General features: G+C 52.1%; 1 protein-coding gene across 1 annotated transcript in view; it reads left to right on the forward strand.

Annotated features, from left to right (window-relative positions):
• The window catches only part of LOC146866111 (protein prune homolog 2-like), a 1,273,164-nt gene that overhangs the window by 106,012 nt on the left and 1,151,896 nt on the right, over positions 1-15,256 (forward strand). The gene's annotated exons all lie outside the window — the stretch shown is intronic.

Below are 15,256 nucleotides of genomic sequence, written 5' to 3' on the forward strand. Positions count from 1 at the left end.
CATAATTTTCTCAGATGCTTTGTGGTAATGCTGTGCATGACAACACTCACTTTAGTTGAAAGTCTTTAATGTGCATCATTGTTGGCCTAGTCAGTGCCTTTTTAAGGCTATCTGTCCTTCTTCAATAGAGAGTAACAGTTTAAATTTAGGGAAGCTGGCAATGTTGCAAGAAGTCTTCTCAAGTTTCTGTTCCACTCTCAGAATGCAGGTACATACCAGTGAGCTCAGCAGCCCATTAACTCAACAAGGCGACAATAAAAAAAAAGGGGAGAGGGAGCACGCTCTACGGCATACCCGCACAATTCACACAGGTGCATTCTTGTAAGTGCAGTGCATGATAACACTCACTTTAATCACTTTAGTTGAAAGTCTTTAATATCAAGCATTTTTTGCATAGCCAGTGCTGTGTTTCTCTAAACATGTGTGTCAGGATAGTTATCCTTCATCAATTTCAATTTTGGGAGTGCTGCCAATGCTGCTCACAATTTTTTCAGGTTTGTATTCCACTCCCAGAGCACAGATGCATCCCAATGAGCTCATCAGTCCAAGAACTCAATAAGGAGCCAATCAAAAAAGGGCAGACTGACTGAATTACCAGCACACGATTCACCCAGGTGAGTCGTGGTAATCGCACTGCATGATAACATTCACTTTACTTGAAAGTCCTTAGCATACATGGGCAGCTGGGGCATGTTGGGTGATGCCCAACTCTACCACTGACTCAATTCACTGCTAAAAGGTGGTTGGCCAATGTGACTTCTACTAGAGTGGAGTAAGTGCAATCTATCATTGTGCAGTCTTCCAAGGCAAGGGCCAAGGGCAGGTGTGGCTGCAGTGTGTGCCTGCTGCTATCTGGTGGGCATAACCTGCCTTGGACCAGCAATTCCAGAGTCCCATCAGCATTGGGGAGTCCAGGTGCATTTAGTGCAGGAGGTCCACGTGGTGGTACTGAGACTGGACACCCGGGCTTGGCCAGGCACGGAACTGGTGGTGCTAGGACTAGGCTGCACGTTCTGCGTCACCTCAGAAAATCTCAAATCAGTCAATGCAGTCCTGACTTTTCCCTTAAAATGCGTGTCCAGGCACCCCCCACTGTGCAAGTACTTCTCTCCAGCCGCTGAAGCCAGATCCCCCCCACCTCAATGCTGACCATCTGCAGTGACTGCACCTGGCAGGCTGCATGATCTCAACTGCGTGCAGTGCCTGGCTCCATAGAGGGAACTGACAGGGGTTCCCTGCCCCGAGAGGAATAAAAAGAGTCCCAGACCCCAAAAAAGAGTGCAGTTAGGACCACCGGCAAGCACTGGCACACATTTGCCACACCTCCGTTTACTTTAAAGCCTTTGAAAGAGATGAAAAACGACAAAGCAATAAACCATTGAGTAACAGACTGTTTATTAAAAGTATATGAGAGAGACATTGGCAACCATTTAATTTTCAGAAATATGACAGTGCCCTAGCTCACGTCAGGGGGCAGTGGCATAGCTAGGGTTGCTACCTTTGTTTGAAAAAAAACTACCGACAATCCACGTCTCAGTTTTCAACCCTAAATAATTAACTGGCAATGCAGTATATTTTATCTGCCGTTGGAGAACACACAGACATGTGTAGATGTCAACAGAGTGACAGCACAGGACTTACACCTGCGTAGCAGAGACAAACAATCTTTACCTCAAACTTCATACCTTTCACAGTAACGCACGTTGTTCTTTTCTCATTCGTTTAGGAACGTACTCCTTCACTTCCCACTTTGCTCTAGGCCTGACCACTTGCGTTTATTCGGGACCAAAGTAGAAATAAAATCACTTGGATGCGTTTGAAGTGTCTCAGTGACATCATTGTTTTAGTGTTCTATTGATACTCAGATACACAGAAGGTCGCAGGTCTATGGTCTCTGGTGTATCAAAGCACACAGGTTCAAATTGTTGAATATATCACAAGTGTGCTGTATTTAGTGTAATACACAGGCGCTCATTTAAAGAAAGTTGATTAGTTAAATGTGCCTTGAGTGACTTTTCACACATTTAACGCACTTTTGCAGTACGACTGCATTGCTAATGTGGCAATATCACTTCACTGCAAAGGAGTCCAGTACCTGTCATCACCATCAAAAAACTGGTACTAACTTTGTTGCCTTGAATGTAGAAAAATACGTGGAAATTCTGTTTACATATTACATTCTCAATTTAATGCAAAATGTATAGTAATACAATAATTTGATGGTGGTATGATCTCACAAACATTAAATGACCAGCATTATGTGCTGTAATAGTTCTCCAAACCTAAGCCACTGATCTAAATATTGTGTGATTTTAATCTACCGGATAACTGCAAAACAGACAAAGTGCATGAACTAACTAGACATGCTGAACTTTTTCAATTTTGATCCAACTCAAGGGCGGCCACATATTAGATCTAATTTACTCCTTTTCAGTGCCACATCAGCTGGGCTAACCTTGTTCTAGCTCATCAATTAAGGCCCACAAACAGCTCCCTAGTATGTCCTCATAACTGATAACTCATAATCAGTTTCCCCGACTCCAGAATACACCGGAAACCTAGGAGTCTCCATATTTGCTCCACACGAGCATTCAATCAATGCTCAATTCTGTTGGGGCAAGGAGTATCTTCAAGGATCCTAAAAGAGAGGGCCAGAAGTATGTATAAATCGAAGACTCTAAAGAGAAATATGCAAGTAAAACCCGTTAACGACAGCTACAAAAAGCAGGCGGCAAACTCCTAAAGTAGAAGGGTCTTGACAAGTTTCTTGTCGAGGAGAAACACGCACTGCCAGGAGATCATGTAGTCTTTGTAGTAGTGTGTGTTGGTGGACAGTGTAAAATGCAGTTCATAAATCCAGAAGCAATAAGTAGCTACTTCTTTCTTGTCCACGGTAAGGTTTAGATGATCCCAGATGGATATGATAGCTGACTTTATTTATGCCTCTCCGAGTGTCAAACCACTGCGAATCGTACCTTGAGTCTGCGGTTTGGCCTCACAGAGACAAAGTGAACCAACTCCACAGTCCCTTTCCGCTTTCTTTTGTATGTGTGTAGGACGAAGGCTGGGGCATGGGGAGGAGGTCCAGGTTACTCCGAAGTGGTATTCCTTCTACATGTACGCTACTGCACCTTAAAGAAGGAGAAATAAGGTCTGTGGCCAAGGAAGTACATCTGCCAACCAGTATTACCTCACCCACCCCCAGTCTCTGATATCTACCTGAGAAAAGAGAGAGATGAGTGTGCATGTGTCTGTTGGGCTGTTGGGAGCAGGCTGGAGAAATGAAGGAAGCGGGTCGCGGAACCATTCAGGGCGAAGGATCCTGTTAGACACAAATATGACACAGGCGCATCAGGCACCAGTTCCCACACAAACACTGTCAGCAAAACGGAATAAAACCCATATATAATAACCTTGAGATGATAGGTGTCCTATTAGCCTAGGAACCCTAGGGTTATGACTCAGTTGAAGCATCACTGAGTATTGTTCACCAATGTTGTGCACTTTGAATGTGCTTGTAAATCCAAAATAAGGAATGAAATGCAGGTAGCCAATGCAGGAATGTGTTGAGCAGCACCACAACCAGATAACATCAGTTGTGCGTTCACTGATGTGGGTCTTGTTTACAAAGCGCACTTCCTGTGCGTGTTTAGCAACTCCTAACTGCATGCGCCCCTACCATCCTTGCAAGAGAATCATAAACATTAATGCCCTCCAGGCACATGTCTTCATGAAAATGAACGTAAGAATCAGTAAAGCACTCCATGCATGTGTATCACAATACTTGGCAGCGCAGTTACAGTGGGTGGCACGGTGGTTGACAGATCATAACCTTGTTGATACAGCCTTGTTGCGGCCTCCTTTTTCCCAGTCATATCACTTATTCCACCCAATCGCCAGAACCAAGGTGCCCCTCGCAAAATTGTTTAAAACTGGCCCACCGTTGTTATAGGACAAGTCTCTACCTCACAAGACATGTGGTGCCATACGCCCCAATACTTCCGCTTCTGGGGACCCCCAGAGGACGCCTGGGCACTCATTCAGGCACACTTGTGTGCTGACATGCAGCTGAATTGCATATGTTGGGAGACCTATATGTTGATTTGACATTGATACCGTTTATTTATTTATTATTTATTTATTATTTATATGGCGCACTAATCATCCCCAAGGGGATCTCTCGGTGCCCGGGAAGCAGGCATCTTCATGCAGAAATATTCAGGTAAATAGCCCAGTTTTTAGGTGAAACACCTGCGGAAGACCATAACCTACCAGCGGGTCAATTCCTGCTGCACACCTCTGTTAAGAGAGCACTCACAGTGGCCTGGGGAGACATTGGTGTGGAGCCAAAAATGCATCTTTGGATAAAATACTGACATGTGATGGGTAATGGATCACATATTGGTTGGTGGAGGCATTATTTACAAACATGATAAAACCGCTGACCACCCTTTGCCTGCGGTGGGAGGAAGATAGGGGGAATCCATGGACGGATCGTGAGTGGGAGACCATACTTGCTAATCCCACGTGTATACCGAGAAACTCCAAATTCCGCCTCATACAAACATATATCACACACAGACCATCTCTCACCAGATAAATTAAATCGTTATTTTCACATGACTACCTCTGCTTGTCCCCGCTGTCACTAGATGGACGCTGACTTTTTACCCATGATTTGGTCATGCACATCCCTAAGTATGTACTGGCAGGAGGTAGTGGAGTAGATAGCGAGGTGCACTGGGAGACCGCTCGCCTGTACAATCATGGGAAGAATGCATACTTGGCTTTTACCCTAGGTCAAAAAAGCACAAAGTCACGTTGAGATTCACAGATTTAGGCCTCATAGTAGCCAAACGCTTAATAAGGAAAAGATGGAAACGTGCTGAACCTCCAGTAATACACAGCTGGAAAAATTCACTTATAGTATGGGCACAAGCTGAGAATACGTCGCTACACAGGGAGGAAATAGCAGGGCTGCGCAGATACCCCATTGTGCAATATTGGGATACTATGCTTATGGAAATAAAATATGTAGACAGTGAGTCCAGCTCCCTGCATGCAGACATTGAGCAGGACCTGGATGATAGACAACAGTTGCCCTCACAGCCTAGCCCCGCACTTGACACCACGCTGTCATGACTTCAAATAAGGACATGGTGGAAGCAAAGAATTGTTAACAAGACAAATCCACCTCTGTAACACGCGCACCAGGAGAGGGGGGGGGGGACAAACAAGACGGTGATGGTGCGCTATGGATTACTAAGAAAAATGCAGTCAACTTGTTTGACTACTATGACCCAGTTGCAAAGACTTAATGATGGCCTTTTTTATTTTTCACTGTTATCTCTTTTATTTCTACCCTTGTTTATTTAAATTTTCCTTTTCTTTGGTTTAAAAATAAAGGTTTTATTACATTTGCGTTTCAGTATTTTGCTACATTGAGAAATGTGATACAAGAACTGTGAAATATATGTCACACGGGTGAATAAACAAACAACATTCTTGGGGACAGGGCTGCTCACATAGCGGATAGAATACAACACATTATTATAATAGATCATACACCAGGTATTCACCATCAAATACAACTGTCATGCGCAACCATATAAAGAGTTAACACATTAATCTTACACATGCTGTTATATACTCACTAATTACAAACGACTCTGTAGAAAATTGTGTATACCGTTACTGTGAACACTAACATGCCCATATCCCGCATGTATTATGTTTGCTCATATCATCTCCTACAGCTGTATAAATACGAAAAATGCAAATAAAGATATTTAAACAAAAAAAATGCAGGTGTATCACAACAATGAGCATAAACAACAGCAAAGCGCTCCATACGTGTGTATCAGAACTATGAGCATAAACAACAGAAAAGCGATCCATGCGCGATTTACCACACTGAGTGTAAGTATAGGAAAAAGTGCTTCTTGTGCTTACAAATAGCGGGTTGCCAAATGACCATAAACATGCTTCATGCAGTGTCTTCAAGATGGCAAAAACGTATAATACAAGCACTGCATATCCCGCATTTCACACAGAACAAGGCACAATCACACGCTCTAAGTGCGGCGTACTCACCAGGGCCGTTTCTACCATTAGGCAAACCTAGGCAGCTGCCTAGGGCGGCAAAGAGGGGAGGGCGGAAAAAAATGAGTTAGAGCAGGAGGGAATCCCCTTGAATGGCCTTCGAATTCGAGTAACGTGACCTCACGTATTGCACCACGGGCGGGGGCTGTGCGCGCTATGCCACTTCCTTCCGATTTCACACTTGACAACTCGATCTGATCGGAATCAGACCTCTGCAGGGTCTGTCCCTCTGTTCAGTCCGGAATATCAGGCTTCTGACGGGTTTGTCGTTCAAGGAAGGCAAGGTGTGCTTTTTTCGGCGTAGGAACGCAGCCCCTCGCGTTGCACAGCATGTAAGAGCTGCACGTTGAACCCGCTTTTGAGTTCATTTGCCGGTACTGCCAATTTAGTTTACATTAACACTAACTAGTTTATTTGAAAATGTGTTCGTTGAAGCAGCTCTTTTTTGAAGGAGAACTGCCCACTTCAACTTCGAGTAATCCCTTCTACCACGGCCTCTTTTTAAAATGTATTTCTTTCGCCATAAGCCCCTAACAGACTTCACAAACACGCACCACACACACAACACAGAAGCGCCACCTTGCACACGCGAGCAATCCTACACAAACATACTGTCTCCAACACGTACACACAATCCTTCTCACACAAATGTCCCGTACACACAACCCTTGCCCATGTGCACGCACATATGCACACAAGCAGCCTTCCACACATACAAGCATGCTTCCACATATACACAAACACACACGACTCCCCACAGAGACACCTAAGCAAATCACACGCACATAACCTTTCTGTAGACCCCTAAGCACACATTCAGGGGTACACACACGCGCGCACACCCCCACACATAAACAAACTCTTTTCCAGACACCTTGGGAGGGAGGGGTGGGGGGGGCAAAGCAGACCGCTAACCAAGGTATGTGTGTAAAAGGCCGCTTTATTGGAGACAGGTGCACATTACAATTTTACAACCTTGGCCGAAACGCCTTCCAAAACTAAACCTCACTAAATATAACATACCTAACCCCGCCCCCCACCCCCTCCCCTAAATTCCTTCGAGCCCGCCCCCGCCCGTACAATACAACATTACAACAATATCAAACATTGCATTCCTGTATAACCCCCCCAACAATCTCTAAATACAAACCTTCCGTTAAACAAACTCCCCTGCCTGCCCCTTTACAGCTATCGGCCCCCAAACTGTGTAACCGAACTAAACTTACCAACCTATCCTTTCCCTGTCGATAACCCAACTCAACAACATAACTCCACCAACCTCCGGTAAAACTATCCAAAATTCACCATAACCCCCGCACTGCACCTGCTCCAAGCGACAAAATACAAGCAAATGCAAACCCCTGCACACCTGTCCCCAGCAAACCGCCTGTTGGACAGGCCACATGAAGGGCTTGCTCCCTCCCCGCATGACAGGGCCTGAGCCCCGGCCCTCCAGGTGTTACCCACAGAAGCAACCCGCACCCCGTCTCAAGACGGGACTCCTGCCCCCGGACATCTCTGTATCATGGGGCCGAACCACTACCGGCTCCCTCGCCCGGCCCGGCCCGGCCGCCATCTTGGACACTGCACCACGAGGCCGCGTGGCCTCAGCTCGACCCTAACCCTGGGCCTGGCCAGGCCCCGACATCCCGGCACCACCATCCACCCAGGAGGTGAACGGACCACTTGGCAGGTCAATGGGAGAAAGAAGTGTCGATGGCTCTCCCCCGCCAGGTGCCGATCGCCCCCCAGCTCCCCCGGGCGCTGGCTCCACCCCCCTGCTGGGTGTCTGGACTCCCTCATCCCGGACCTCCCGACCTCCAAGTGCGAGGGTCCGGACATCAAAGGGCGCCAGACCTATAACTGGGGCAGCTCCAGAGCAGGAAGGCAGTTGTATCCTGGAGTCGAGAGACACCATGAAGAACTCATCCTTGACGGACTACTGGCGCTGCCGTAGCCCTGCCTTGTGACTATCGTCCTGCCTGCTGGCGCTGCCGCAACCTTCTGCATCCTCCATCCTCGTCGGGACCTGCTGGCGCTGCCGCGGACCGTTGTAACTACCACCTTCGTCGGGACCTGCTGGCGCTGCCGCGGACCGTTGTAACCACCACCTTCACCGGGACCTGCTGGCGCTGCCGCGGCCCGTCCATCTAGAACGCCGAGCTCGAGGATTGTGAGCTATCCATCATATCATCGCATCTACCAGATTGGTAACAAGACTGTCCCGCTACCCCCTTTCCCAACCAAGAGACTAGAATCGAGGGGACCCCTGAGTCCTGACCTCCTTGTACCATTCTATCGTACCTAAAGATTGCTTATAAAGAACGTTAAACCTTATCTTTGTGTGGTGTACATCTGTGGGGGGGAAGTTACTCGTCTGTACGATCGCTGGAGACGGCTCTCCCCGGAGACCTCTCCCCTTGTCCTCGGCCGACCCTCCCGGTCCGTCTAACATTGGTGGCCAGCGGCGCGATCCGAATCAACGCGTAATCGTACAGAGAGTAGCTCACCCCACGACGAAACCACAATGACAACCAAAGAGAGCGGATCCACCGAGAAATTCCAAATGGAGAAATTGGAAGAGTACAGCCATCGTGAGTTGAAACAATTCTGCATTGAACTAGGCATTGCTACCACCGGTCTGAGTACTAAAGACGATTTCAAGCACGCCATTGAGTCGTGGGCAGAAACCGGGGCCGCCAGACACCCGGACCAAAACATTGCAGCATCAGAGAGGAACACCACGGCTTCCGAGGAGCGAAGAACGGGTCTCTCGCAGGAAGAGATCCAAGAGAGAGAAAAAAACAGACTACATGAGTTAGAAATGGCACGGCTCAAAATGGCCGGTGAACTAAAATTAGCCGAACAAAAACTGAACCTAGAACATCTGCGGCTCCGAGAAGAACGGGAAGAAAAACAGAGGCAGAGAGAGCTCGAAGAGAAGAGATTAGCGTACGAACACGAGCGCAAACTGGCAGAAATAGACCTACGGAAGCAGAACAAAGAACTAGAGGTGCCCGAGCAACCGCGCACCCCAGGAGCGACAGAAAAGAAAGTCCACATCCCCAAGGATGTCGTTCGAGAGTATTTCCGAGAGGACGACATACAACAGTGGTTCAAGGCCTACGAGATCGCCATGACCTCCCACCGGATCGATCGAAGTGACTGGGGAGCCGGTCTATGGGGGAGGTTCGTCAATGAAGGCCGCGATGCCCTGTTACAGCTCCCAGACCATCTGATGTCATCCTATGACCACATGAAGGCTGCCCTCCTCACCCGATATGGGCTCACACCAGAAATGTACCGCCAGAGGTTCCGAGACTGCACCCGGATCCCGGGTACAACTTGGGTGGAATATGTGAACTATTTCAGCCGAGCCTTCGAGGGTTGGATCAAGGGAAGCCACGTACCGACCTACGAGCAACTTTTTAATCACATGGTGTGGGAGCACCTCTCTAACAACTGCTTCGTCGAGCTCAGGCAGCACCTCCTCGACAGTAAATTGACTGACCCACGGCAACTCGCCGCCGAAGCTGACCGGTGGGAAAGCACCCGAGTAGGCCGGAGAGGGCCGCACGAACAGAACCGGAACAACCAAGGTCAGCACCGTCCCCGAGGAGGAGGAGGAGGCCAGGGACGAGGAAGAGACACCGTCCCGGCCGCTCCCGCTGCCAGCACCCCGCCCCCGGCCAGCCGGGGCAACCCCCCGATGCGCCCGGGGTTCCGAGCCAATGTCAGGTGTCACCGATGCCAGCGAGTCGGCCACTACGCCAATGACCCGAACTGTCCACAGAACCAAACTCCGAGACCCCGCCAGGTAGCTGCCGCCGCCCTGGGGGGAGAACAAATCTCCGAAGAACAGGAAGAATGCGAACAGGAACAACAAGAGTGGGAACCGGCCGCCATGATTCTAGCGTGCCTAGGGGGAAGAGACATGGTCCCGCGGGCTCCCCTACCCGCCAACACCAGAAAATATAGTCAGTGGGTGAACATTAATGGACGCCGGGCCGAAGCACTACGTGACACGGGGGCCAGTGTGACGGCCGTCCGCTGTCACCTGGTAACCCCAGAGCAGATCCTGCCGAACATTCTCTGCCCCGTCCGTTCAGCCGACAATTCGGAGAGTCTATGTCGGATGGCCTGCGTCCCCTTCGAATGGGGAGGAGTCTCCGGCATGTTGAAGGTGACGGTCCGAGATAATGCCCCCGTGGACTGTCTCCTGGGGAATGATCTTGAGAGTTCCCCGTGGGCTGCCGTAGAAAGAAGAGAGCACCTGGGGATGTTGGGCCTCCCGGACTGGGCGTGCGTAACCACCCGGTCCATGGCCGCCCGTGCCATCCCCCGACCAGAAGAACCAGAATGGCCAGCACCTCCTCCCCCGATTGCTCCAGTAGAGGACACCGACCATGCCGACACCCCAGAGCAAACCCCCGAAGGGCTCGCTCAGCCCCAGGACCTTCCCGACCTGGCTCAGTGGCGTCAAGAAGGGGGGCCCACCCAGGAACAGTTCCGTCAAGAACAGAAGACCTGTCCCTCCCTCGAGGGACTCCGCCAGCAAGCCCTCGCCCAGAGCGCAGGGGACACCACCGGAACCCATTGGATCTATTGGGACAACGACCTATTGTACAGTAAACAGAGAATCGCGGAGTTAGGGGCCAGTCGAGTGCTGGTGGTGCCCCTCCGTTTTAGAGACTTCCTGTTAAATTTGGCCCACGATGTCCCTCTGGCTGGACACCTGGGCCAGGACAAAACCTACAGTCGCCTGGTGACCCACTTTTTCTGGCCAAAGATGAGAAACGACGTCCTCAACCACTGCCGGTCCTGCCCCACGTGCCAGGCCAGCGGGAAGAGCGGCCGCAAACTCAAAGCACCTCTGCAACCCTTCCCAGTTGTCACCACCCCGTTCGAGAGGGTGGGAATAGACATTGTGGGGCCCCTGGACCCCCGTACAGCACAAGGACATCGGTTCATCCTGGTACTGGTGGACCACGCCACCCGCTACCCCGAGGCTGTGCCCCTGCGAACTGTAACAGCCCCGGTGGTCGGCCAGGCCTTAATGGGGATCTTCTCCCGGGTGGGCTTCCCCCGAGAAGTCGTCAGCGACAGAGGCACAAACTTTATTTCGAAATATATGAAGTCCCTCTGGCAACAGTGCGGGGTCACCTACCGATTCACGACCCCCTATCACCCTCAAGGAAACGGACTAGTCGAGCGGTTCAACCGCACGCTCAAGGGAATGATTGGGGGGTTGGAAGAGCCCCTCCGTCGCCAGTGGGATGTGCTACTTCCGTGCCTCCTCTTCGCATATCGAGAAGTCCCCCAGAAGTCCCTCGGCTTCAGCCCTTTCGAACTCTTGTACGGGCACCCTGTGCGAGGGCCCCTCAGCCTAGTCAAAGAAGGTTGGGAGATGGCCCCCCTAAAGACCCCTCCAGACGTCTTCAAGTACCTCCTGACCCTACGCAATCAGACCAGGCGATTCAGAGAAATGGCGAAAGCGAATCTTGAGGCCAGTCAGGAGGACATGAAAAAATGGTACGATCAAAATGCCTCCTCCATCGAATTCGAACCTGGCCAACAAGTGTGGGTGATGTCCCCCACCGAACCATGTGCCTTGCAGGACAAGTGGACGGGGCCCTTCAAAGTGGTCGAGCGCAAGAGCCCCGTCACCTATCTCATCGATATGGAATCTCCACGGAACCCCCTCCGGGTCCTCCACACCAACAGACTCAAACCCCACTTTGTGCGCTCGGAGCTCAGCCTCCTGATGGCTACAGACAGTGGAGCGGAAGAAGACTCCGAGCCTCTCCCTGATCTCCTGAAGACTCGTGAGAAAGATGGTTCCGTGGACGGGGTCCGACTCTCAGATGCCCTCACCCCGGAACAGCGCCAAGGCTGCCGGGACCTCCTGCTGCAGTTTGCGACCTTGTTTTCCCTCACCCCAGGGGTCACCCCCTGGTGCTTGCACGACGTGGACACTGGGGACAGTCCCCCTATCAGACATCGGGCGTACCGCGTACCAGATCGGGTACGGGCCTGCATCCAAGAGGAGGTGTCAAAGATGCTCACGCTCGGGGTCATCGAGCCCTCGGACAGCCCCTGGGCCAGCCCGGTCGTGCTGGTCCCCAAAGCTGCTGCCCCCGGCACCACTCCTGAGCTCCGATTCTGCGTCGACTATCGGGGCTTGAATGCTGTCACCAGAACCGACGCTCATCCCATCCCCCGAGCGGATGAACTGATCGACCGCATGGGGGCTGCCCGCTACCTCAGCATCTTCGACCTGACAGCGGGCTACTGGCAGATCGGTCTCACACCCCGGGCTCAAGAACGATCCGCCTTTTCTACCCCCGATGGCCACTACCACTTCAAAGTCATGCCATTCGGCATGAAGAATGCCCCAGCTACTTTTCAGCGACTGGTGAACCAGGTCTTGGCGGGACTCGAGGAGTTCAGCGCCGCCTACCTGGACGATATCGCTGTGTACAGCCGCCACTGGTCCGACCACCTCCACCACCTCCGAGAGGTCCTGCAGGCCCTCCAACGGGCTGGCCTCACAATCAAGGCCAGCAAGTGCCAAATTGGTCAGGGGTTCGTGACCTATCTCGGACACCAGGTGGGAAGCGGTCTGGTGGCCCCTCTACAACTCAAGATCGCTGCCATCCAGTCCTGGCAGCCTCCAGTCACGCAGACCGAGGTCCGAGCCTTCTTGGGGCTCACCGGCTACTACCGGCGGTTCGTGAGGGACTATGGCAGCATTGTGGGGCCCCTCACGGGACTCACATCCAAAAACCACCCGAAGAAGGTCAACTGGACCCCAGACTGTCAAGCGGCCTTCGAGAAGCTGAAAGCCGCCATGTGCACTGCCCCTGTGCTCCAGGCCCCCGACTACAGTCGGGAATTCATCGTACAAACAGATGCCTCCGACCATGGCATCGGGGCGGTCCTCTCCCAGTTGAACTCCGAGGGACTTGACCAACCGGTGGCCTTCATCAGCAGACGCCTCCTGGCCCGAGAACAGCGCTGGAGCACCATCGAGAGGGAGGCCTTCGCAGTGGTGTGGGCCCTCAAAAAGCTCCGGCCCTATCTCTTCGGTACCCACTTCCGGGTGCAAACAGATCATCGGCCCCTGCAGTGGCTAATGCAGATGCGGGGGGAAAACCCCAAACTATTGCGTTGGTCCATCTCCCTGCAGGGGATGGACTTCACTGTGGAACATCGACCGGGCCAAGACCACGCCAACGCGGATGGCCTGTCACGCTTTTTCCGCCTCGACGAGGAGAGTCCCCAAGAGGATGGGTGACTCTCCCCGCCTTCAGCTGGGGGGACGCATGTTGGACAGGCCACATGAAGGGCTTGCTCCCTCCCCGCATGACAGGGCCCGAGCCCCGGCCCTCCAGGTGTTACCCACAGAAGCAACCCGCACCCCGTCTCAAGACGGGACTCCTGCCCCCGGACATCTCTGTATCATGGGGCCGAACCACTACCGGCTCCCTCGCCCGGCCCGGCCGCCATCTTGGACACTGCACCACGAGGCCGCGTGGCCTCAGCTCGACCCTAACCCTGGGCCTGGCCAGGCCCCGACATCCCGGCACCACCATCCACCCAGGAGGTGAACGGACCACTTGGCAGGTCAATGGGAGAAAGAAGTGTCGATGGCTCTCCCCCGCCAGGTGCTGATCGCCCCCCAGCTCCCCCGGGCGCTGGCTCCACCCCCCTGCTGGGTGTCTGGACTCCCTCATCCCGGACCTCCCGACCTCCAAGTGCGAGGGTCCGGACATCAAAGGGCGCCAGACCTATAACTGGGGCAGCTCCAGAGCAGGAAGGCAGTTGTATCCTGGAGTCGAGAGACACCGTGAAGAACTCATCTTTGACGGACTACTGGCGCTGCCGTAGCCCTGCCTTGTGACTATCGTCCTGCCTGCTGGCGCTGCCGCAACCTTCTGCATCCTCCATCCTCGTCGGGACCTGCTGGCGCTGCCGCGGACCGTTGTAACTACCACCTTCGTCGGGACCTGCTGGCGCTGCCGCGGACCGTTGTAACCACCACCTTCACCGGGACCTGCTGGCGCTGCCGCGGCCCGTCCATCTAGAACGCCGAGCTCGAGGATTGTGAGCTATCCATCATATCATCGCATCTACCAGATTGGTAACAAGACTGTCCCGCTACCCCCTTTCCCAACCAAGAGACTAGAATCGAGGGGACCCCTGAGTCCTGACCTCCTTGTACCATTCTATCGTACCTAAAGATTGCTTATAAAGAACGTTAAACCTTATCTTTGTGTGGTGTACATCTGTGGGGGGGAAGTTACTCGTCTGTACGATCGCTGGAGACGGCTCTCCCCGGAGACCTCTCCCCTTGTCCTCGGCCGACCCTCCCGGTCCGTCTAATACCGCCCAAAAAATACAAACGGAAAAAAGGAAAAACAAAAACCCAACAAAAGTGTTTTTTGTGGGAGGGAGGGAGGGGACAAAAAACACACAGCACTAGCCTAGCTCCCAGCCACCAGGTCACCAAACCTAAAATGGTGGCCGGGAGCAGGCGCCCAACGTATTTATACTTGGGCTGCATTTGGTTAGAAAAAAGGAGCCCAAATTCAAAAACGGCCGCGCGGATCCAGCCACGCCCCCCCCACACGCCCCCTCCCAAACTGCCCGGGGGCGGGGACTCCCTTCAGTCGCCACCCCCCCAAGCCCCCCTTGGGAGGGAGGGGTGGGGGGGCAAAGCAGACCGCTAACCAAGGTATGTGTGTAAAAGGCCGCTTTATTGGAGACAGGTGCACATTACAATTTTACAACCTTGGCCGAAACGCCTTCCAAAACTAAACCTCACTAAATATAACATACCTAACCCTGCCCCCCACCCCCTCCCCTAAATTCCTTCGAGCCTGCCCCCGCCCGTACAATACAACATTACAACAATATAAAACATTACATTCCTGTATAACCCCCCCAACAATCTCTAAATACAAACCTTCCGTTAAACAAACTCCCCTGCCTGCCCCTTTACAGCTATCGGCCCCCAAACTGTGTAACCGAACTAAACTTACCAACCTATCCTTTCCCTGTCGATAACCCAACTCAACAACATAACTCCACCAACCTCCGGTAAAACTATCCAAAATTCACCATAACCCCCGCCACCCAGAAAGAGGGGGGC

Source organism: Triturus cristatus, chromosome 2_1, assembly GCF_964204655.1.
Source record: "Triturus cristatus chromosome 2_1, aTriCri1.1, whole genome shotgun sequence".
NCBI lineage: Eukaryota > Metazoa > Chordata > Amphibia > Caudata > Salamandridae > Triturus > Triturus cristatus.